General features: G+C 36.7%; 1 pseudogene; it reads left to right on the top strand.

Moving 5' to 3' along the window:
• The first annotated feature begins 5,904 nt into the window (after window positions 1–5,904).
• LOC125244278 overlaps window positions 5,905–26,460 on the top strand; it is a 44,741-nt pseudogene continuing 24,185 nt past the window's right edge.

Here is a 26,460-nt window from a genome sequence, read left to right as displayed (position 1 = left end):
CAAAAGACACCGGCCCGAGTCCGTTTTACGGATCTGGGCCAGAACTTAAGAAGTGTCTGGGCCAGATCTGGGCCAGATGATTTTTGCTATCTGGGATCCTCCTCAGCCTTTCACAAAAAAAGGAAACAAAAACCCTTGTTTACATTATGTATATTTTTCATATTCAAGATTCATAAGTATTTTGCGCACTTCTCTCACCCTTCAAGAAAGCAACAGAACATTAACACATTGTTTACAAACTATGCTGTACTTCTGACTTATTTTCCAGACCTGTAAGGATGACACCGGTCCGAAATGGAAAGGTGGTCGCCTTGGAGGCTTGGACCTGTGTCTGAGGTGTGCAGAATGCATGTGGGTGTTATCCAATCATGTGGGCATTGTTAAAACAAGTTTAAACACTTTCGGTGCATTCCAAACGGGATATATTGCCCTCTGAAGAGCACTTCGGAGTGAAAATAATCATGGCCGCCATGTTGAAGGGTCGTTCCAAACCGAAGTGCTCAAAACTGGCCACTTCAAAGGGCCCTTCGGAATGAAGGATTTCGAAGGGTACAACTGATGGACACTTCGGGCCCCCATGATCCTTTGCACAGGGAAGTTATTTGACATCACAGAATGGGTAAAGGAGGTTATAAGAGTTCGATTTTACCTAAATGTATATATAGTATTTTTCTATACTACTGTAATATTTATACGAGTTAGATTTGGTACATTAATATGGTCAAAACGACATTGTACTTCAACAAAAATACTTTACAGCTCCCTTTATCATTTCATTCAAATGTTTAAAATGCATAGCCTACATGCGATAAACCTAAAATAAATAAATAAATTAACGTTAAACAAAGGACGCAGCTTGCACAATCTACTCCTCTTTGATTGTCTCGTTAAGATGACGCAGAAGTGCGTTCCAAAAAAAAAGAGTTTTTTTGACCCCTACACCCTTCATCCCTTCGAAGCTCTCACTCCGGAGGGTAAACCCTTTGAAGGGATTAGGGCATAGGGATGAGCCCTTCCGAATGGAACGCAGGGTTAACCTGACTTGCCAAACCCACTTCTTCTTATTCTGGTGTTTTATGGCGGTTTGGCAAACCAACGAAAAAGGTGCATTACTGCCACCTACTGATCTGGAGTGTGGAGTGTACATAGATTTGGAAGAAAGAAATGCAAAAAAAAACAAAACAAAAAAAAACAGATTAACTAAATTCTATATATTGTTCCTGTATTTTTCAGATATTTAAATCATATTTCATATATTCTTGATTGCTTTGACCCGTTTCCTAACAATACTTTTAAAGAAATATTATCAACTCCCAACTGTCCTAATTCTTGTATTAATTTGAATCTTTCCCTTTCGTATGCAGAACACTCATTAAGAATATGTTTCACTGTTTCTAAGTCTCCACATTTGTCACAATCTCCCGATTCATGCTTACCTATTTTAAACAGACTATAGTTTAATGCTGTATGTCCAATTCTTAACCTTGAAATAATGACATCCTTCTTCCTATTTCCAAATCTTTTCCTCTCATTTCCAACATACTCCTGAATCTGAAAAAGATGTCTTCCTTTAGACCCACTATTCCATAACTCTTGCCATTTCTTTCTTACTTCAAATGTTATCACTCTCTTGAATTCAGCTTTACTTAATGCTAATTTAATTTCTATTTGTGTATGATTTAATGCTTTCTTTATATTTTCAAATATATTTTCAAATCCGTTAAAGGATTATTAGGCTGCATAAATTAGGTCAGCCGGAACCGGGAACACTTCCTATAACACCAGATGTACTCGTTACATCAGAAAAAGAATGGCATCTACGCTAATATTAGTCTTTCTGTTTATCCCGAGGTTTACCGTAGTCAACCGGATCCGGGCCGTATCCAGCTGAGACCAAGGACCGGTGCCATGACACGACCACAACGCAGCCCTGAAGTATCAGCAGAGATCGAGTCGACTACTAGATCATCCATTGTGAAGGCCTCATCAACACGACAGCCAGTGCCACAGTTCCTCAACAAACCATCCATACCGGCGTGATGAATACGATCCTCAACTGGACACGACCACAACGCAGCCCTGAAGTATCAGCAGAGATCGAGTCAACTGGATCATCCATTGTGAAGGCCTCATCAACACGACAGCCAGTAGCACAGTTCCTCAACAGACCGTCCATACTGGCGTGATGAATACGATCCTCAAATGGATGGAACTGAAATATATACTTTGAATGATGCGATCCTATCAGACTTATGATAGCAACCTGATTCGTAACAAAGCACTGTTCGCCAGAGGAGGACTGGCCCCCCGACTAAGCCTGGTTTCTCCCAAGGTTTTTTTTTTTTTTCTCTCCATCTTATCAACTATCTGCCACTTGTTTGCCACCTGATGGAGTTTGGGTTCCTTGCCGCTGTCGCCTTTGTCTTGCTTAGTTGGGGACACTTGACATTTGATATTCAACAGTATTCTTGACATTTATTCAACAGTGCTTTGATCTGCCTGCATTGACACTATTATTTAAGAGCTGCTGTGCAGCCAAATTATGTACCAGTTATCAATGTAAAGCTGCTTTGACACAATCTGCATTGTAAAAAGCGCTATATAAATAAAGGTGACTTGACTTGACTTCTTTGCTAGCACATCTACTTCCTCGTTTTCATCCACACCCACGTGTGCTCTAAACTTCAAATACTAAATCTTGTCTATCTTCAGATTTACCACTTAGTATACTAGTGAGCGCAGCCATAGAATCACTACATATCACAGTTCTTTCTGGTTGAACTTCTTCAATCCACTGTAGAGCTAGTATAATAGCTAATAATTCAGTAGTAAAAACTGACACATGATCTGATAATCTTTTTGCAATTTTTATTTTAAAATCAGGAATATATACTTCCGCTGCTGTTCTTCCAGACTCTGCTTCCTTAGACCCATCTGTAAATACCTGCAATACAGAATAATTATATAATATAAGCAATAATATTATATACTGTTGAACTATTAAATCTGTTGGTATATTCATCTCTGTTTTTTTCATTATTTTGTGAATTTGTAAATCTATTAATGGCATAGGAAACAACCAAGAAGGAATTGCTGGTATAGTCTTTCAACTTCAATCTGTTCACCTCCTTTCTTACTACCCAACCAAAACTTGATATTTCTTTGTATTCATATTCCCAACAATCTTTCAAAAGTACTTTAACTGGATGATTTTCTAGATGTCCCTTTACCCCACACCAGTACCTTAATCTCAACTGGAATCTACGCTGTTCTAGAGGCAGTTCTCCCATTTCAACTTGTAATGAAGCTACCGGGGAAGATCTAAATGCACCACAGCAAATACGCAAAGCTTGATTTTGTAATACGTCTATCTTTTTAAGTAAGGTTTTGTTCGCTGAACTATATACTACACTACCATAATCTATGTTTGACCTGATCACAGCACAATAAATTCTTTTCAATGACTTACAACTTGCCCCCCACTCAGCTCCTGACAAGCACCTTAAAACATTTATTCCTTTTTTGCATTTGTCTATTGTTTCTAAATATGAATTCTAAATTTTAAATTAGTATCCATCCACATACCCAAAAATCTTACTACATGAACTTGTTCCAGCTGATAACCGTACATTTTGACATTCAAGCTTGGATTATTTTTCTTTTTCGTAAAACATATTACATATTACCCCAATTATCTGCCCAATTTTCCACCTCATTCACTGCTCTTTGCATTTTATTTTCTACAAATAGAACATTTCGCCCCCTTTTTCAGGAGTCAGTCAGGTCGCACTAACCACCCTATTCCAACGCCCCATGACGCTTTACGCGAATTATGGGTGTTACTTCCGTTAAGCTGTAAACAGTGAAAGACTCGCTCTATGAACGCAGTAATATGTTTTATTCTTAAACTGGGTACAATGAGATGGCATTATTCTACTCACTCTTCAGCCAACAAACATTAAAAGGACATTTAAAGTGTGAAAGCATCAACAAGGTACTTTAACAGACCATAAAAAAGCGTGATTCTTTCCACAGCAATAATAGACGGGTTAAACATAACTATAGTGATATATATGTGCATTATGTAATATATGTTCCTTAATAAAAAATGTTCATGTACTTCAGCATTAATATTTCAAAGTGATTTCCATCATTTTTACAGATAATAAATTGTATTTACCTGTGAAAACAAACCCGGAAAGAGAAAAACGAGAGATTCTTCATGCATTCCAGTTAATTATTAATGTGCAGTATATGTTGTCCTTTTTCATACTATTACAGCGATATGCAAAGAGACAAAATAAAATAATCACGAGCAGCTGAAAAGAACTTTAGCCATATAGATATTCTTGTTTGTTACGTTAAAATACCAAACGTTACGTTATCCTCATGATGTCTGAAAATAAAACATGAAAGAAACATTGACAGCTCATTCAGTCAAACTGACGGATAAGCTTTATTTGTAGGGTAAACTTATGATTTGAAACGATCCGTTTGTCTTTTTAAATGTTAGTTCCCCAAACCGGAAGTGCAACCCATAATTCGAAACACAGTGGGCTAGTCATCCTGTCGATATGGCGGATAAATGACGTCAGATTCATATTCTCTATAACGTCAGAAACTGAGAATATATACTGCATGGAGACAGAACAGGTATAGTTTTGAATTTTGCATAATTGGTCCCCTTTAAAACCTTGAAAGATAACTTTTTACACATTTTATACCCATTTTTAGACTAAAATTATATATATATATATATATATATATATATATATATATATATATATATATATATATATATAAATATTTTTTTTTTTTTTTTTTTTTTTTTTTTTTTTTTTACCTTTATTTAACCAGGAAAGGTCCCATTGAGTTACAGTAACTCTTCTCCCAGGGAGTCCTGGCCAAGACAGGCGGCCAAAAGTTTAAATACATAAGAGACAGGACATATATTACATAATACACCACAAATCTCTATACACTATACATACTAGAGAACAAAACAAGACATTAACGTCAGCAAATACAAACATACAATTGTATAAGATAACCAATTAAAAACAATTGCACTGTTCAGTCAGAGATGACTTTAAAAGGTTTTTAAAAGTATTAATAGATGGAAGCGATACTAGATTTAAAGTATTTTGGAGTTCATTCCAGGTATTTGGTGCATATGATGAGAAAGCTTTTTTTACCAATGATTGTTTTTGTTGATGGAATAATATATATACATATATATATATATATATATATATATATATATATATATATATATATATATACTTTGACCTTTAATGTGTTTCAATTCGGACACATGAATGAACTCTGCTTTATGAACTCATACAACCTTTTTACCATGATTGTTTGTATCATATTTCTCACTGTTAATTTTAATACAAATATAATTATCTGGTAAAACAGTCTGTGCACTTCTGTGATTGTAGACAATGCATGACTTTTATTTTGGAGTGACGACATGACGTCATAAGACTGCGCCGCGCTCCTGCATCTGTTGTGATTCTGCTGAAGAAAGGTTTGTTTTAAGAATTTAAGCTGATTTATTCGATAGAAACAGTTCAAGGTTTTAATATTTTTACAAGCGATGTTAAAATAGTTTATTTACTATTTAATGTAACATTGTGATTCTTTATCTAACTGTAATGAAGGATATTTGTGTGAGTAAAACTCATCCACTGATGAGAAACAGTAAACCTGCGTCTCATTTCTCTCTCTATATATATCATAAATCAGTTTATCATGAACACGAGTTCAGTCTCTGGAGAGTCATGATGGAGAAACTGAACTTTTCAACTCCGAGTCAACTGAATCAAATACTTTGAGAAATGATTCAGTGAATCACGACACGTGCTGCTCGAACAGTGAACATGAACGAGAACAACAAACACTAACAAACTAATCATGTTTTCATCATTCATAAATGCCTAAATATTAAGTTTATTAATTTGCAGCGTTAGTTTTGAGTGTTTTTTTTTTTCTCTAACCGGGTCATTAGACCAATAACTCTGTTATTCTTTTATTAAAGATGGAGTTCATTAAAGAGGAGACTGAAGACATGAAGATTGAGTTTATTAAAGAGGAAAGTGAAGATATGAAGATAATTATTAAAGATGAGACTGAAGACGTGAAGATTGAAGAAACATTGAGTGTGAAACATGAAGATATTGAGGAACAAACAGGTTGGTTTTATTCTCAAAGCTGAACTCAGTCATTTGATCATTATAAATATGTCCAGCTCTACAGAAATAGAGAATATACATAAGTATAATTTTACAGAAACGTGTCCTAATTCACTCAGTTGGTTCATTCACTTCTTCAAGTGGACTTACTGTAGAGCTAGAGTTAGGGTTTGGTTACTTGTAATTAAGCATTATTAACTCACTAGTGTAGTGTTTCTCAACGGGGCGTTCAGAGAACAAGATTTCTGAAAGGGGGTCGTTCAGGTGTTCAGGGGGGGCGTTCACACGTTTACACCAAAGATCCAGGCAAGACAAGATTAAACTTGTAATTACTTGCAAAAGAATTGCCTACAACATTCTAAAATCTGCCAGTTTAATGCGACGTCAAAGCTATAGTTTCTTTTGCAACGACCAATGCTCAGGCGCTGACAAGAATCTCGCAGCGGAGGAATAGGAAGTTGACAAGCCATTAAAAAGTATATTAAATTAAGAACTTATATTTTCAAATATTTTCAATAAATAATTTTAAGCTTTAACAATTTTTTAAATTCATTAAACTAACTTTTATTTATAAGGTGAAACTTTTTAATTTTTTTAGGCATTAATTAACTAATGCCTGATGCCAAAATGTTTTCTTTGTTCACAAAATAATTTACTGGTCAGGCATTATTGTTAACTCGCAAGACTGTAAGGAGAAAATGACAATTTGATGGATAATAAAAATATATTTGGTAATCACATTTAGGTATTAATTCGGATACTTTCAAGATTGTATTATTAAAAATTAATAATACAATATTAATTTAATTATTAATTTACCCTTGTTAGAAGATTGTTTCTATTTTACTAATTATGAACATAAACTAATTTTAATTGTATTTATTATACCACTGATGAATACACAAGGTGTTACCTAGGTATTTAGGCCTATAATTACAACATACTTTCATGAAAAATACATTTATAAATCATGAATGTTTTTTTTTTCTACGGCCCGGGAGAAAGTCGGAAGTTGATTTGTTAGCATATTTTAACTAGATTTTCAAATAGATAATGAAAAAAACTGGAAAATGTTTTTAAATGCTGGCTTTATTAAACTGTTTTAAACATGTCAATAAACAGTCTCATATGCTCATTTATTTTTAATAATTACTACTATTTAATAATTTAACTATTTAATTAATTAATTTAACTATTTTCTAATTTAAGATTTTTACATTTAACAGATTAATCAACCATTTAACATAAAACAAGAATTGCAAAAAAAATTTTTGATTGATATTGGTATTACTTATTCTTCCAGTTTATAATGTGTCACAACAAATCCTGCATTTCAGTCTTCCATGCATAATAGCCTCTGACATTTAGTCACTTTTCTGTTCTAAATCACAGTCCACAAACAGTGAATTCAAAAAAAGATCGGTACACTTTTGCGCGGGCAAATATACTATCATAAAAAATGGCACCGCCGAAAAAGAAAAAATGCAGACAATATTCTATTGAATACCTTAATTATGGATTTATACCTTCTCCTACCAACGCCCAACTCCCAATGTGTTTACTCTGCGAACAAGTGTTTTCAAACGAAGCCATGAAACGTCTTCATGTCTCAAGGAGCATCTTATGAGGATCCACCCAGATAAGGACTGTCCATTCTTCCAGGCCTTAAAACACGAACACAATAAGCAAACAAACAAAATAATATGATAAATGCCATTAAAAAGTTTCCACGATAAATGCTATTAAAAAGTCATTTATTCATTTTGAGCAAAATGCGATTTCCATCGTGTTATTTTCTCCTGTGTTCTCCCTTTTTTCCAAAACGTGACAAATGCCAGTCTCCTTTTTCTGCAGAACGCGATATATCCGCTTAACCAATCACAACGCACCATTCCGCACACTAAACAGTAAGGGATGCTCTCTGAATACACCCGGCTTCCTAATTTTCCTAATCTGCTTTGTACTTTGTGATTGAAAAAACAAAAAAAAATGAAAAATAAATACTTTTGACGGCACTGATGAATCTGTGGTGGTTTCTGCGGAGGGGAAGAGATGCAAGTCATCGAAATGTAATCGTGAGGAGATCAAGAATAGGCACTCGGTGAAGCTGTTGCTTGTTCCATGACAAACACTGTTTCCATTAAGTGTCATAAGTCACACGGGTATATTTGTAGCAATAGCCAACAATTCAATATGGGTCAAAATTCAAAATCAATTTCTCTTTTATGCCTAAAATATATTAAGTAAAGATCATGTTTCATAAAGATATTTTGTAAATTTTTTACCTTAAATATATAAATGTATTTTTGTAAGGAATGTATGCCAAGGACTCCTGTTTGTGTGTCTCTCTTTAAAAGCCAATGGTAATTGAAACCAAGTAGATAACACAATAAATTTTGCATACAAAATCAGAGACTTTACACGCTCAGACCAAGCCTCCAACGTGCTCCTGTTGCGATATTTGCACCCTCTGCACAAATTGAGTTTACAACAAAAACAGCGCACAGGCGCTAGGGCTTGCATAGACTAATCGAGTAGTTGAGAGATCGACTACTTCAACAACTAGTCAGCGCTATCGGAAACCTGAATGAATATTGACCATTTTGGATCCACCAATTGCGCTTCTGATTTGAAAGTGAAATTGGCAGATTTTGTGTGCGCAAGATGTGAAGGATTCTGTGGTCCAGTTAGTACGGAGGTCGGCAACCCGCGGCTCTTTAGCGCTCTCCTAGTGGCTCCCTGGAGCTTTTTAAAAAATGTATGAAAATGGAAAAATATTTTTTGTTTTCATATGGTTTCTGTAGGAGGACAAACATGACACAAACATTCTTAACGTTTTCCAATGCTGTAAAAATGTGTATAATAAATATTAAATTTCAACATTTCTGTCAACGAAGATTTGCGTCATAGCTTGCGACACACGTTTCAGCGCGGCGCGAGGGTATGCATCAACATCACTTTCCCGCCGAAAGCGTGCTCCATCAGCTGGACTGAGTGGCAAAAAAACCTGCTGAGTGACTGGATTTAATTGGGGAAACGTGAGTTAAACAAATGAATTACACTAAAGGTTGGACTTGAAAGTGTTTCTTACAACTTGTCAAATAAACCTAATCCATGCATATTGACATGTAGCCAGGAGTCGTGTTTCCTGACATTTATATATGTCTGATTTGACGCCGGGAAATACATAAAGCAAATCTGCCTGTGAATATTTTATAGAACTACAATATAGGTAGGTTTAAGTCCACGTAATCACTTAAATCAATGTTATATATATATATATATCGTCCAGCCCTAAAACATATAGTTTTACAGTACGTTATAGTTTTTGTCAGTGTTTATTTTAAAACACAATTATGCAGAATATAAGATGGTAAATATTTAATTGATGATTTGTCAACATAATATATAACAATACAATATATATGGTATGACTTTACCTCAAAATCCAACAATTTGACACACAAAGATAAATGCAAATCCATGTTTCTCTGCCTGGAGTCCAGCTGTTTCTGTGAATTGCACCGATCCATTTGCTTCTTTTTTCTGTAGCTTTCAGTAGTTTTTAAATATATACCTCGGGAATACCTCATTATGTAGGTATTTGTAGTCTACTTAGTCATTTTGATAGTAGGCTAATATAGCTAATATACACTTGCAGCCTGTGTTGCCTTCATATAAGGCTTATATAAGGCTTTTAATTTTTTTGCGGCTCCAGATAGATTTGTTTTTTGTTTTTTTTGGTCCAATATGGCTCTTTGAACATTTTGGGTTGCCGACCCCTGAGTTAGTATTTTCACCCCATAATGGCGGCCACGCTACTGGAGCGCCATCTAGTGGCGGTTACCCAAAGAGTATCAAAGTGTCGCCTCCTGGGTTCTAAGCTCTTTGGTTTAGATCCAACCCTGATCAAACACACCTGCCTGCAATTATCAAGTGCCCCTGAAGATCTTAATTCACTGCTTCAGGTGTGTCTGAACTCTGAATGTACGTAGATCTCCAGGAACAGGACGTCTAGTGTTTCATTTCTATTCAACTGTGCTCCGTCTGTTTGACGCACATGTTTGTACTGGTATTCATTCACTGAAATCTGTGAAGTTAACCATAGTTATAGTATAACCAGTTTTGTGCTGAGGAAAACACATCTCATAAGCACTCATTCTTTCCGTCTAATGTCACTAGTGTGATCGCTCTGTACCGGGCCCTGGCCTTCTTGAAGGGGCAGTGAGATCGCTAACCGTGCCGGAGTACAGAATGGCTACTACTATTGTGTGTGCTATGTCTGACATCATCACAACAACAAATATCTTCTATTACTTATTGAATAGTTAAATACTTTCCAATTAATTTAAATAATTTGAGTATATTTAGGTTTATATTGTGTCCGGTTCTCACCTTAGTGATGAACAGACATTGTAGTTTGTAAATTCCTCCATCAATGTCAGCAATCTTCTAACAAGCTGATGATCTTAACCAGATGTGAAAAATAAAGCACACATACAAAATGTGCAGCGATGGGTCCCTTTGGACCAGGTTTGAAAACCACTGGTGTATAAGATCTATAGATGGGCAACTCTGATCCTGGAGAGACACTATTCTGCAGAGTTTAGCTCCATCATTGATCAAATACACCTTTAAAAAATTAACCCAACCCCAAAATGTAATAGTAAAGGCTGATTTTTATTTCTGTGCCGCACCTACACCCGAGACACTGCGCAGTAGTCTATACAAGGGGTGTGCACAAATAGTCCAATATTTAAATATTCAATCTATAATTAATATTTGAAAAAAATAAAAAGACTATTTGAATGTTACTCTGTTGCTTTGCAGGCCGTAATGCAGTCAATTCATGATAAATCCTATGAACTAAAACTTGCAGTTATAACTAAATGCACTGGGTGGTGCTGTGGAGCATGTTTAAAAGGTTTATTTTATTTGATTGTCACAAAATGTTGTCACCTGCCTCGTGAAGTTTGGAATTACTTAGATAAAAATGATCTTACAAAATGGAATTACTTTTGATCAAATGAATTACTGAAACTGAGTTATCATAATATCAGCACCATAACGAGAAAGCACGTGAAATCAAAACACCCGTCGAATGAGGAAAGACCGCTGTCCATCACTGCATTCACAACAGGTAAGCGCAGCTATACCCAAGTGAGCAGAGAAGATAACTTATGTGATAGCAAAATGATTTTGAGACATATGCTTCCTTTAAGTTTCATCGAGGGAGATATATTTACAAACAGAAAATACAAAGTGCTGCTGTTAGAAACTTAGTTTAGCACAGCGTTATGTATTATTGTTATCTTTGTGTCTCTGCAACGTCTGTCAGTGCAGCTTGTTTTCTCACCCGAGCATGTGGATATTATAGTTTTTTTCTCAACATGAACATGTGAAACAATATAAACACGATAATCATATACTGACTTGAGTGTATTATGTACATTACGTTTTGTACGATAACTGGCGCTGTTTGCTGTATTAGTGTTTTTCCCGTTCGCGCTGCTTGAGCTTAAATGCTTTTGTCCTTTATATGTGTAACGTATGGGACGGGACAACGGAGTTGGAGATCCACATGCAGGCTTTATTAATAGGATGAGCGTAGTCGTACAGGCAGAGGGTCAAACGCCAGCAAACCGATACAAGAAGGCAAGGCAAAAGAATAATCCAATCACAGGCAAAGGTCTAGGCAGGCAGCAAAAGATCATCAACAAGGAAACAGTCCAGGGTCAAAAACACTGGCAAGGATCAAGGAACACGGAGACAAGGTCGGATACAAGGCTAAACGATAGCTGTGTCTCATTTTGAAGGCTGCATCCTCCAGAGGTCGCATTCGAAGATTGTATACGTCATTGAGGCTGTATCATTTCAGAAAAGTAGGACTTTCCGAACGTGACCTTTGAATGCGTCCTTCTTTCACAGGAATGCGGAGGATGCATGAGGTGTATCCTTCGCTGCTGCAGATAACCCACAATTCTTTGCGTCGCTGTTAACAACCGTCATTTATTTGAAAAAAATAAATAATAAATGATGGCGTCTGCAAATGTACATACAAGCGAAGATGAGTTTAAATGTAAGTAGTTTCAAGCTTGTTTTTGTTTTAAACTGTTCTGCTTAATATCCTCCTCCTTTGTCTCTGTAACAGATATCTGTTGTACATAAGCCAGCTCCTCAAGCATAACCCAAAATAAAACAAGTAAATACATTTTCTTTTCAAATTACATATAAATTTATTAATAATTTTCATTCATTGGCTGAGAGCGCAACTCTCAGAACTCGTCCTCTTGAGGATGCAGCCTTCGAAATTAAATTAAATGAGACACGGATAATTTAGCAATGGGTGTGTGTGTGAGTGCAACTTATAAAGTGTCACTGATGGGAAACAGGTGTGAGTGAATGATTGGTTCCTAGGTTGGGGATTGTGGGAAATTGAGTCCATATGATGATTATAGAGCATGGACCCAGGGCACATGTAACAATATGTTTTGTTTGCACATATTTTTTAATGCTTTGAACTCGTCTCCTGCCTCTCTCTCCCACTGTAGACCTCGCTGAACCGCACCAGTTTTTTGACCCAAGGGAGGGATTCTAACAGACCAATCACAGCACTTGCGGTCTGGGTAGAATTCACGTGTTGTTACATCTTTTTAAGAGGTGCGCATCAGGCTACGTCATAGGCTACATGTGGTATTCACAGCCAACACCGTACCTACAGGGTACACACGACGCAGAAGTAAAAATCAGCCTAAAGTCTTCAGGAATGCTTGAAAATTACAGGCAGGTGTATTTGATTAGGGATGAAACTTAACTCTGCATAAGAGTGGCCCTCCAGTACCAAAGCTGCTCATCCCTGATCCATAGGATACAAACATGTTGTTGGTTTTGATACTTTAAATGTCTAAATAGTTTTATGTCTATTTTTGCCCTAGACCTGATGGCACTGAAAGAGATGAGTCATGAACTTAATGAAAAGCAAGAAGAGGAAGAACATTATTATAAACATCATGATTTCATGACTGGGGAAAGATCAACACAGGGTTCCTCACTAAAAAGAGATCAAAAGACTGGAACTAAAAGTTTTTTCACCTGCCAACAGTGTGGAAAGAGTTTCAGACTTAAAGAAACCTTTAAATACCACATGAGAATTCACACTGGAGAGAAACCCTTCACCTGCCAACAATGTGGACAGAGTTTCAGACATAAAGGAAGCATTAAAGTCCACATGAGAATTCACACTGGAGAAAAGCCTTACACCTGCCAACAATGTGGAAAGAGTTTCACACGTGAAGAAAGCCTTAAAGTCCACATGAGAATTCACACTGGAGAAAAGCCATATATCTGCCAACAATGTGGAAAGAGTTTCACACGTGAAGAAAGCCTTAAAGTCCACATGAGAATTCACACTGGAGAAAAGCCATATATCTGCCAACAATGTGGAAAGAGTTTCAGTCATAAAAGAAGCCTTATGGTCCACATGGGAATTCACACTGGAGAAAAGGCTTAGAAAAGGAAGAAAAGGAAGACTTGAAATCCACATGAGAATTCACACTGGAGAGAAACATTATGCCTGTCAACAGTGTGGAAAGAGTTTCAGTTGAAAAGAAAACCTTAAAGATGACATGAGAACTCACACTGGAGAAAAGGAGAAAACCCTCTGGAGTCTGAGGCTGATTTGGGGCTTGGAGAAGTTTTGACATGCTCTGACATTTGTGCTTTTTTCAGTTGTTCATAAACCTATTAATGGAAAAAGTGTCATTACACTGTATTCAGCACAAACTAGGCTACAATAATATGTGAGGAACATGTATGTGCATGTTTGTATTTTTGAAGGAATAATGTTTATGCGTGGTTATTGAAAAAACAAAAAACTTAAGTCACTGAAATAAGGCCAAAAAAGTAAATTAAATCTGTGTTCACAAGACTTCTGGTTATTGGGGGTTGTAGACTAGAGTTTTTGCTTAAGAATTATGTAAAAAATTATGCTGACTACTCTTTCATATAAAACAATAGAGAGATTTAAATTTTGTAAGACACTTTTTGTCAAGAAACAGTATGCGAGGAGGCGTGAATCTACATAAATAATGGGCCATTTACACCTAAGAAGACAAAAGAATCACATAATAATGACCTGAAATGACTTGCATATTAATGAGGCCTTTCAGCCAGGTAGGCTGTGAAAAAAACCCTCTGTAATAATGTCTCAGCTCATCATAAACAGCAATACTGTGAAATATTATTACAATTTAAAATAATGGTATTCTATTATATTCTTTAAAATATAATGTATTTCTGTGATGCAAAGTGTCTGAACAATTATGTTACCTCTGTGGCATTTCATATAGGCTTTTAGCTTAAAGGCATGCACATTTGGAGAAATATTGATGGATTCTTATATATTTATGTCAAATTTCTATACTTAGAAGTAATATTTATTGTCATCACTATGAGTGCTGGATACTGTGTTTTTAATTCATACTTGCAGCCGGAGGGCGCTCTCTGTGCACATTTAGTCCACAAATTATTCTAATGAAGAAGAGAACATTTCAGGAATGGTGTTTTTAATTCATACTTGCAGCCGGAGGGCGCTCTGTACACCTTTAGGCCACAAATTCATATAAAGAAGAAAAGGAACTAGGAACTAACGGCATGTCTTCTAGAGATCGCTAATCATGGCTTTACCATCCAAATAAACACTTTTCAAGACAATAAATACACGATTGAGACGATGTATGCATGTATTGCCTCTGAATTTGCCTCTGAATAGCGCTGGCTCCGTGGGCGTGGCCGCATTAGCGGATAATGAGCTGAATCACAGACTTCTGACATGGCTCTCTTTTCATACAGATTACATAAACAGAGAAGGTTTGTTTTCGATTTGACTTGCACGATTTAAAACCTGACATTTCAACGTTTCTTTAGAAATAAGTGTCATTTTTTTTGTCATTCGTATTCAGAAGTTACAGTTCATTTTCTGAGAACTATCAGATTGGACTTCGTTCAGAGGGAGACGAGAGATCATGCATCATGTTAGTTTCCTTTATTTTACAAAAAGCACAACATTGTGTTTTTACTCTGAGTGTACACAAATAAAAGAAGATATTCTATAGTTTCAATTGATATATTACTTATGTCTCTATGACAAGAAATGACAGAGTAATTTAAGTCTGTTTTGCTGCAATGTGAAAAAACACCTGCAAAACGCGCCGGCGCGTTTTCAGACCTCAGAGAGTTAAGGCGGGAACACGCCAAGCCGACAGTCAGTTGTCGGGTAGTTTTTGTTAGTCGGCCGACTAAGGCTATGTCCACACAAAGCCGGAGCTTACAATCTTTTTTTTTTTTCTCGTATCAAGAAATATCTGCATCCACACAAAACCTCTGAAATGAATCAAAACTATGTACATGCCAGACCAGCATGTGGCGCTGTAATTCTGCCACAGAGATGCACTTAAAGCAGCAAATAAGACTTGGAGCATGAGCATAAACCTTGCGCTCTGTATACAAACTACAGGTGCTGGTCATATAATTAGAATATCATCAAAAAGTTGATTTATTTCACTAATTCCATTCAAAAAGTGAAACTTGTATATTATTGTTGGGGATAAACAGTTTAGGACCCTTGAGACCAGATATGTTGAATAAAGACCCGGAGTCAAAGTTAAAAAAATAATAAATTGAAGAAAAATTTAATGAAGAATAGTTTGCAGTTTCATCAGCAGAAGCCAGCTTCAAGACTCACGAGGAGTTCGTAGGCCGCTCTGCGTACATTCACATTTCCACAACAATTATACTCTAACAGAGTCAACTAACTGCGTCATTACTTCAGGTTGAATGATTCTGATTGGCTAAGAAAAATAGACAAGATTAGAAATTTTCTACACGTGGACAGATAGTAAGAAGCATATCTCCCTTCGTCACGGTGATGACGAGGGGGACCCTAGATTTAGGTACCGGATGTCCTTTTTGGGGTCATGATGTGGCGTCTGCTGGTCTCAAGCAGAATGCCAGTTGTCCAGTACAAAGGGACCTGCACAAAACACTTAGCACACATACACAGATATACATGATTCACAGCTTCTTCAAGGCTGAAGTTGATCTGAGCTCTGCTCTGAGCAGGAAACTTTCCCAAAACATACTGATAACATGTTCTTTTCTCTCAGTGAGAGGTACAGAGGAAAATAGATGCTTTAACATACATTGAAGAAGTCATTCAAATATTTTAACAGAAATATAAATGTTGATTAATAACTTAAAAGATATATATTGAAGCGGCAGTGGATTCCAGAATCCACCCCTTCAGTCCCCCCTTAAAAGGCCGATGTGAAGTCTTAAACACCACATCTGGTCTTAACAATTTAGGCTGCTTCAAAATGTAACATTGTTCACCCATGCTCCCCTGGCATGTTACAATTGTATAAAATAGATAATAGGTTTTCCCTCGAAGAGCTTAACTAGAACAGAATATTCTACAGAGCACATAGTGCATTATTGACCTTCAGTCCTTACATATAGTCGTCTTACATCAATCTTTCTTATTCGGTTTTATCATCAAATTTCTTGACTACAAAGCAAATACATATTTATTCTCTGGAAGCCGGGCTAAATGAGCAAGCACTGTTACTGCATTCCTGGCATGGGCCAGACCCCCAGTCACTCCTCAGATACTAAATACAGACATTGCCTGTAATCATAAACACCAGGATCTATACACTGGTTTTTAGAAAAATATAATTTCCAATTCATTATATATTACAAGGTGATGGATCGCAAATCCACTCCTTTCACTATACCTTTATAGATAATTTTTAATATTAAAAACAAAATTGTGGTCTAATTCAAAATAAACAACAAAAAAATAAATAAATAAATAAATAACTAACTAAGACCCATCATAATCCATCTAAGTATTTTAAGTTTCTTAAATCATTGTTCAGTTTACAGTCTATAGACATAGCATGTACCACCTTAATTGTAGAACATCTTTTAAATCTCTTTTTTTAAACACCTTTAAAAATAGAAATAAAAGAAAACAAATTTACATGACCATAACCATTTCAATTATCATTTTCAATAAAACATAGAATTGTGACTTTCAAGTAATAGCCTTTTTTTTTCAAGATTTCTTTTCACAACAGATCTATTATAGCCCACAAAGAAACAAACAAAACATAAACCTAAGCTTTTTCATCTTTAAAACATTTCATTACAAAACTTTCATCAAGTGAAATAATCCTCAAAACATATTAATTCAATTATAGTAACAATTTGTCTTGACTGACATATATCTTTTTCATGGCATTCACTGTTAATAATACCCAATACCTAATTATTATTAATCTGAAACTCAATTTTCACAACATTTCACAGTATTGAGACTGTCAAAAGTACAGCATTCAAAATAATTTAATAATAATTAAGACTTCCTTTAAAGTCAGTTTTAAACTCAAGTTTCTTGTCAATTATAACTGCATAGGCTGACCAAAATCTTAATGACCAAAATCTTAACCCTCTTCTTTGGCAGGGAGCTTTTTCATTTCATTAATCTTGCCACTGCACCAAAATTGTCAAACAAAAACACAAACTGACAGATTTTCTTCCATAACACTTATAAATTATTCAAATTTGTACTATAAGACATTATCAATTTCTTTAAAGCTGTTTTTGAAACAGTTTCTCTCTCTTTTTTTTCTCATCACAATAATTTAAACTGCTTATAATTTTGTCACATCCTATCAAATTGTTAGTCTGCAGATCTAAAAATATATTATCGTTACTGTCTCAGTCCCACTTATCTCTACTGTGTTTCAGAAACCAAAGTATTATTTTTCTCAAATCTCAACCCCTAGGTTACACGGACAGCCTTATAGCTTCTTTCACCTTCAACCCTTATTACATAAATTATATTTCTCTAGGCATCTAATGTCATGCATCCATTTAATGGATGAAAAATAAAACTTATCAGTTATATTCACTCCTCCTTTGTTTGCCCACCGGCCTTCCATAAATTTGAGGGATTTCTCTGGATAATTTACTAGTGACTTAGCCAATGTGTCACTTTGTCTCTGCCATCAAATCTTATAACATTTACGTTTATCATTCTGATCAAACAAAGACAGTGTTTAAATCAGTTGAATTTAGACAAGGGTTTTTAACCCATGAACGGCAATCTTCAATTCCACAATTCCAATTTATATAAATGTTCTTAAAAATACTAATCCAGAGAATAATTAAAATCAACATCATAAATGACAAAAGTCATAATTACCATTAGCAGACAGAGCTGGATATCCAATCCATTTAAAGCTCGTCCCATGTTCTGTATCGTCTGTTCATAAGATTCAATCCGAAATATCGGCTTGTCAAAATTTGTCATTTCACTTAAAGGAGCTGTATGTAGGATTGTGGCCTAAACTGGTACTGCAATCACTATAAAAATACTGTAGAGCGGTGTATCCCCTCCCCCTACCCCCTGACTCGAGGTTGCCAGATGAGCTGCAGGATTCAGCAGAAACGTAGGCTGCTTCAATGAGCTTCCAATGGCAAGTGACGAACAGACGTACACAGTAAGTTTTTTTCCTGTTAATTCTGTTTATGCTTCATGAGAGATATTTTGATAAGTAATTATGTATTTAAAAAATGTACTAATTGTCATTAGTTAAATATAATCGTAAAGATTTATGCTCGTATGTGACAGTATAATCGTAAAGATTTATGCTCGTATGTGACAGACAGAACGGTAACTGTTAGTCTAACTTGTAACGTTATTTATCTGTCATTAATGTAAGTACAAGCACAAGCCTATGTCACTATGTGTAACCAATATCAAAGATACAGCTATTCATTTAGCTGATGCTATAAGTGAAAGTGGCCAGCTGTATTTTTTTACTTACCCTGCAGCACACGTCCATAACGCTAAAATATGTGATGTGAAAGATTACATGACATTCTATTATTTATCACAGGGTTGTTTTCAGTTCCATCAGAAAATATTGTTAGAGTAACTAAATTACATTAGCAATGGTCATACAGGTCAACTTGCAGCATGTGTAACTTAGTCCACGATATACGTGAAGAACAAATGACGAATCATTTTTACTGAGGTAACATTAGGCTACTGTCTCAATTACGTTTCAAATTGCCATAATGGGCGTGCTAATGTTGTTTTCCTCAGCGTCTCAGCATAATGACAGAGCATACGTCCATGTGAGCTAACGTTATGTTACTTTGCACAAACATGCATAACTTTGTTCGACTGTCATGAATATATGAAATGTCCATTGACATCAAGTACAAGTTAGCCAAGCATAGATGAATCTTACCTGTCCAGGAGAAAATTAGCAACGTTGGCGTCTGTGTTCAAATTCTTCTCCGTTTTCAGCCGTCTCCATCTTTCAAAAGCATCTCCAATACAAATTCTGGTTTTATTTCGGACTTTGTCACGACGAATTTCTGAATAATAACGAGGTCTTTTTGATTTAGTAACATTAGACATTTTTATCCAACTGGAGTTAGGGTAGGTTACAGCAAAGCTGGCAACACGGATCCCGAAACACTACTGACTTCGTGATTGGTAGATGGGTGGAGGGAGGCGCATCAGGCCAAAACACAAAATGACAACATCAACATCAGTTGAGGGCTGCAAGTCCACTTTTTAAATGACAATATCCTGGCCGGACTACTTTTGTCAGTGATATAAGTATTTGAAATGAACATGATTTCTTAATGTCTAGTGACACATCAGGGCCATTTTATGATTAATTGAAATAGATTTCTTACATACAGCTCCTTTAACCCATCTGTAATGATAAAACACTCATTCCAGAGGTTAATGACATATACACACTGAGGACAGATTATTTCCCCAAGCTAACACATACAAAACATAAAGTCCAGTCAGCCTCACACACACTAGACACATGAATATGAACCTGCTCATTGTCAATGTTTGCTTTTGGATTTAAATCTAAAAACATATTTGAACTTAACAGTTTTCCTGTAGGTTTTACTCTTATTCAGTCTAATTTGTTTTCAGAAAGGTCAGCTGGGTTGTTTTGGTTCTAATCTCATTGCTTTGTTTAAGCTTTAGCAGGCTGATAACAGACAGACAGAGCACCATCCCTTTCCTCCACTCAAGCAGTCTCTCTCTCTTACTGCACTAATAATCTTTTCAACAGAATCAAAAGTCTGTAACTTAGACAGAATTTAATATTAAATTATTATATGGAAACCTTGGTCATTCACAAAGGTTAAAATGTAAATTTTTTTAACTTCCAAATAAAAGCCATTACCACCATCTAAAATGTTATGCTAGTAGCCATTTTTGAGGTTATCTTTAGTTTAAATGCTGAATGCACTTATCTGTCTCTTGACTCTTCAAAATCAGTCTTTATCTTTAACCACCACCATGTCTACGAATTATTCTCTGCCATGTCCAATGACCTGCAGGAGTAAAAACTATAATACAGACACATTAGTTCAAAATCAACACAGCCTCATGAATTCAGGGATTCACAGTACTGTTGAATCTAAAACTTCTATACAGTTCTTGCCAATAGGGCAACCAACATTATGTTACTAAACTTTACTCTGGTCTCCCCAGAAATTACGGACAATCACCTCATGGTCTCAGTCGGCTCTTGAAAGCTCATTCCCATCGGCTCTTTATCAATAATCTTCTTCTCCTCAGGGTCTTGTCCCCTGGCATAGTTGTGGACTTGTCACAATGAAAAACAAGCCATTTTAGGAATGTGGTTTCTGGTGAGTGGTATAGAGGAACATTTTTGGGGCAGACTGCTGTACCTTTCACAGGTCATCCCCCCTTAATGATGCTGCTGGCCTCACAGACATCCGCTCAACTCTCATACCCATCTCACATAAACACCTCCCTCCAGGGTAGATGCCCAGTGGCGGCGGTAACCCCCTGCCTTAGGTTGTCCTCGTCTGGCCAAAGAGGATCTTACCCGTCATTGAGAAATCACCTCGTGCACACTGGTACCCGCTCTTTCCCATTCCAGATCTTTGACAGTTTTCTTCAACAGAATCAGGTGTTTTCTGGAGCTTTAGGGAAGTTGCATTCAAGAGCCACCAGAGCCATTGGACTGCCTAATAGTGTTAAAACATGGAGACAGGTTAATGACAGCAGTATTTAATCACTGAAATCATTTGACTGTGCATTCTCTGAGCAGCAACATATTAGTGCTGAGACTGTTCTCAGTGAATTTAATTCTCACAGCTGTCCATTCAGAGTAATGTTCTGCCACATCTGTAACTGGAGCCATCGGCCCTGCACATGGTGGTGACAAAGATCAGACAAAAAAATTACTGGTCATAGAATAAATTCATCAAAATAGTCACTTCTATCATTCAAGGTCTGTATTACCATTTTAGAGACCTCTTTATATTCATTGAGTTTTCCTTTGACAAATTTAACAACAAATTTAACTAATTTAACAACTTAACCTCTTTATGGCAATCATTTCTTTTAACATCTCTGTGTCCATGATTTTCAACTTAGACACTGTGCTTTTATAAAGAGCTTGTTATCACTTATGACACAAGCTCAGATAGCAGCCTTTAGCTGACTTTGAATGAGAGAGAGACTCTGAGGATTTCAGGACTGGTACACTGCCTTTTTATAACTTTTAACATCAAACTTTACCTATTTCTTGTAACTCTGGCCCAACTTAAGACTTTGCCAGAATTGACATTTGTTTTCAAATAAACATTATTTTTATATTTGTCTTTGACCCATATATCAGGGAATTTAGGCATTACAAACTTCAGATCAGGTCGAGTCTGTGACACTGGCAGTCTCATGTCACTTTGACCATCATAAACAAACATTTAGAAATTTAAGGTCCTGTGATAGCGATGCGCTCATCACATAAAAACATACTTGAGACTGTTCAAATATTTTTCCATAAATTGAAACTTTCAGAACATCCAATCATCCCTATTTTCATTCTCTACTTACTTTTTATATATTTTTGTAAATCACGTTTTAGATTTATTTTCAGTAATTTTATATTAACCTGTTTTTGTCCAAAACTTATTATTATAGTTTTCCCTTCAAAAGAAATTCCTTTTGACCTTATTGTTATCTCTTGTTCTTTCTCAGTTTCACAAGCTCTCAGACAGAGTGGAAGTCTCTTTTTTGTTTCTTTCTTTCTTTTGTTTACAAAATGTGTGGCTATGGCCAAGTTTCCCACACTTGTGGCATTTTAACGGATGTTTACGGCATGAACGAGCCAAATGCCCTTTCCTACCACACTGGTAACATTCTATGTTATTTTGTAGATTTGTTTTAGCTTCAACCACAGCAGCAGATACTTCGCCTATATTTTGATCCTTATTAGCTTGTAAACGGCTCCAGCATACAGCACACCATTGAAGCAGGCATTCCCAGTTTGGAATGTGAACAGAGCCACTGATAAGCAGTTCTCTGTATACTTTGGACAATCCTCCTGTGGCAGATTCAATCACAATAGCCGAATCATAATCTTCATCATTATCATTGGCAGCACAGTAATTTTCATAAGCTGCTCTGTGTTACACTTGTCCAGGGAAAGGATCCCCGACACAAAATGTATTTTACTTGTCTTTTATAGTCACTGTAAGCCATGCAATATATAAGTTACTGGGGCCCTAGGGCCAAACTCAATTCCCTGAACTCTACGTAATTTACTTGAGGGAACCAGACTTTCTACCAGAACCTCTACATCGGCTATCCCCAAATTTTGTTGCCTAGCAACTGCTTCTATTTTATCCCACAAGACTTTGTTTGGGTTAAACAATTTAAAAGGTTCCAACCCTGCAAGCAAACTGTTTTTCTCAGAGGCTGAGAGTCTAGTCCACTCTCCGAGCTCAAAAGCGGCTCCCACCTCTATGTTTCTCTCAACATTGTCAGAACGTCTGACTGGAGCAGCTGAGACAGTCCCTTTGGAAGTGACCACATTCAGTTCCATGGGGGTCAGATGGAGATTTCTGACTTTGGGACCTGTGTTAGGTTTTGCTTGCATGGTAGGAAGCTCTGGGGTTTCTACATAAGTGTGAAGGGTATTTGCAGCAGCAACATTCAATAAACTGCACATCTCAGTGTAAGGGCTATCAGTCTGGTTCTCAGTCTGTGGGGTGGTGCCTGAAGTGGCAGCTGCCTGAACAGTCTGAGAAAGGAGCTCAGAAGCGGAGAGAGCAGACACACTCTGCAATAATTTACAGCTCATGGCTCTATCTGCTTTTTCACAAACTACTTCAAGTCCTTTACTCCAACTACTCAGATCAAACCCTACATCAATTCCTGTGATTTCACATATTTTATCACATTGGGCAGTCAGACTGTACCATCCCTCAGTTATGTCTGGGATTTTCTTTTCAAGAGTTAAAGGTACACCACCCATTTTACAAATCAAAAAAAAAAGAATAAGCACAAACAGCAAGAAATTTAAATCTTTCAGGCTCTTTCTTGGTCTGTAGCCAGTCAAGTTGTTGAACAACATTCCAATCAGAATCAAAGCCCTGACTAACCATTTTCTTGATTAGCTCTGCATATTTCTTTGAAGTGAGAGCCTCAGAGCAAAGCTGCTTACAGCGTTTACTCCCTTCTGTGTCATCTGTATCAGGACTGATCAAGTTACTCCATTTGTCAGCCATATCTTAGTAAAAGTTAATACTCACCTGAACAGATGAAGGCGGCGATCTTTAAACAACACAGCTTTGGCTTCTGCTTGATGAAACTGCAAAGTATACTCCAAAATCACAGTTACATATACTGGTCCAATCCAATTAGTGTCACAATTTTATTGTTGTCGGGATCGTTCCTGATGCATCCGTGACCAACCAACCCTATCCCTATCTTTATTTTGTCGTATTTAACTAAAAGCTTCTATTCCTGACTACCTGAATCTCTAAGCTCGGGGCGCCCCTGTCTGGAATTGGAGTCAGAGAGCTTTGGTTTGTGAGACACACTAGTAGTAACTTCTTTACAACCCCTTAATGGAGTGTAGTATCCCCACACTGTCTGCCTCTTATGGCTTCCAGTGTCTTTATCAACCCTTTAATAGAGTACAGTATCCCAGCTTACTAGTGTCTTTCCTACCCCTTAATGGGGTGGGGTATCCACCACACTGTCTGCCTATTATGGCTTTCAGTGCTTTCCAACTCCTTAATGGAGTGTAGTTATCACCAACCGTCTGCCTCTTATGGCTTTCGGTAATACACCAGCCTGTATTCAAGGACCTGGTGTCCTACACTCACGTCTGAGTGCGTAAACCCACCGTCTCACTTCCCAATCCTCTCAACTCTTTCAACCAGACAGCCCTAACCAATAAATAAATAAATCTTCCTACCTTGTTTGTTGGTTAGTCAGGGATGTCACCAAAGAATGAATGCTTGCAATTCCTTCACCATAAACTGTTGGGGATAAACAGTTTAGGACCCTTGAAACCAGATATGTTGAATAAAGACCCAGAGTCAAAGTTTAAAAAAAAATAATACATTGAAGAAAAATTAAATGAAGAATAGTTTGCAGTTTCATCAGCAGAAGCCAGCTTCATGTCTCACAAGGAGTTTGTAGGCCGCTCTGTGTACATTCATATTTCCACAACAATTATACTCTAACAAAGTCAACTAACTACGTCATTACTTCAGGTTGGATGATTCTGATTGGCTAAGAAAAATAGACAAGATTAGATATTTTCCACACGTGGACAGATAGTAAGAAGCATATCTCCCTTCGTCGCGGTGATGACGAGGGGGACCCTGGATTTAGTTACCGGATGTCCTTTTGGACTCATGACATGGCGTCTGCTGGTCTCGAGCAGAATGGCAGTTGTCCAGTACAAAGGGACCTGCACAAAACTCTTAGCGCACATACACAGATACACATGATTCACAGCTTCTGCAAGGCTGAAGTTGATCTGAGCTCTGCTCTGAGCAGGAAACTTTCCCCAAAACATACAGATAACATGTTCTTTTCTCTCAGTGAGAGGTACAGAGGAAAATACATTGAAGAAGTCATTCAAATATTTTAACAGAAATATAAATGTTGATTAATAACTTAAAAGATATATATTGAAGTGACAGTGGATTCCAGAATCCACCCCTTCAATATATATATATATATATATATATATATATATATATATATATATAAAACATTGTTTGTACCATATCTGTCACTGTTTTAATATTACTATTTTAATATACAAAAATTATCTGGTAAAATAGTTGGATTTCTATGCACTTCTGTGATTGTAGACAATGCATGACTTTTATTTTGGAGTGACGACATGACGTCATAAGACTGCGCCGCGCTCCTGCATCTGTTGTGATTCTGCTGAATAAAGGTTTGTTTTAAGAATTTAAGCTGTTTTAATCGACAGAAATAGTTTTAATAGTTTTACTAGCGATGTGAAATGAGTTAATTTACTATCTAATGTAACATTGTGATTCTTTATCTAACTGTAATGAAGGATATTTGTGTGAGTAAAACTCATATCCACTGATGAGAAACAGTAAACCTGCGTCTCATTTCTCTCTATATATATATATAATAAATCAGTTTATCATGAACACGAGTTCAGTCTCTGGAGAGTAATGATGGAGAAACTGAACTTTTCAACTCCGAGTCAATTGAATCAAATACTTTGAGAAATGATTCAGTGAATCACGACTCGTGCTGCTCAAACAGTGAACATGAACGAGAACAACAAACACTAACAAACTAACTGACAGTGTTGGTCATCTTACTTCACAAACACATAACATACATAAAGGGTCACACACACACACACCGGAAACCGGAAGAGATGCTGTTACTAGAGCTACATGAAATGTCAAAGACAATCTGGAAAGGAATCATCAGTTTCTTCAGCAATAGCAAAGGTAAGTCTTACAAATTAATACTAAATCGCTATTTAGTGTTAAAATGTACGATACTTGCAAGATGTCCTTAGGCTGAGGAGCATCGGCTCTGCCATCTGAGGAGAGGTCTTGAGGATTCAGTCCAGAGTTTTTATCAGTCTTTTCCATGTTGGATGAGGAGCACATGGCTCGTTTGTAGGCGAGGCCTACAGGCCTTGCAGGCCTCGCCTAGGCCGGCCGCAAGGACAGTCCGTTCGGTCGTTCGGGAGCAAGGAGAAAGAGCGGGAGTGGCACTGTTCGCTGGTTTTTAACCTCTGATCAAAGTCACACCTCTCAGTTGTTGACCGGACCAATGAAGATGTTGTAATTCTGGGTGGCAACACCCCTCCTGTCAGGGCTT

Source organism: Megalobrama amblycephala, linkage group LG1 (genome assembly GCF_018812025.1).
Source record: "Megalobrama amblycephala isolate DHTTF-2021 linkage group LG1, ASM1881202v1, whole genome shotgun sequence".
Classification (NCBI taxonomy): Eukaryota; Metazoa; Chordata; class Actinopteri; order Cypriniformes; family Xenocyprididae; genus Megalobrama; species Megalobrama amblycephala.
Note: the sequence above shows the minus strand (reverse complement) of the source record. Positions and strands in the feature narration are given on the sequence as shown.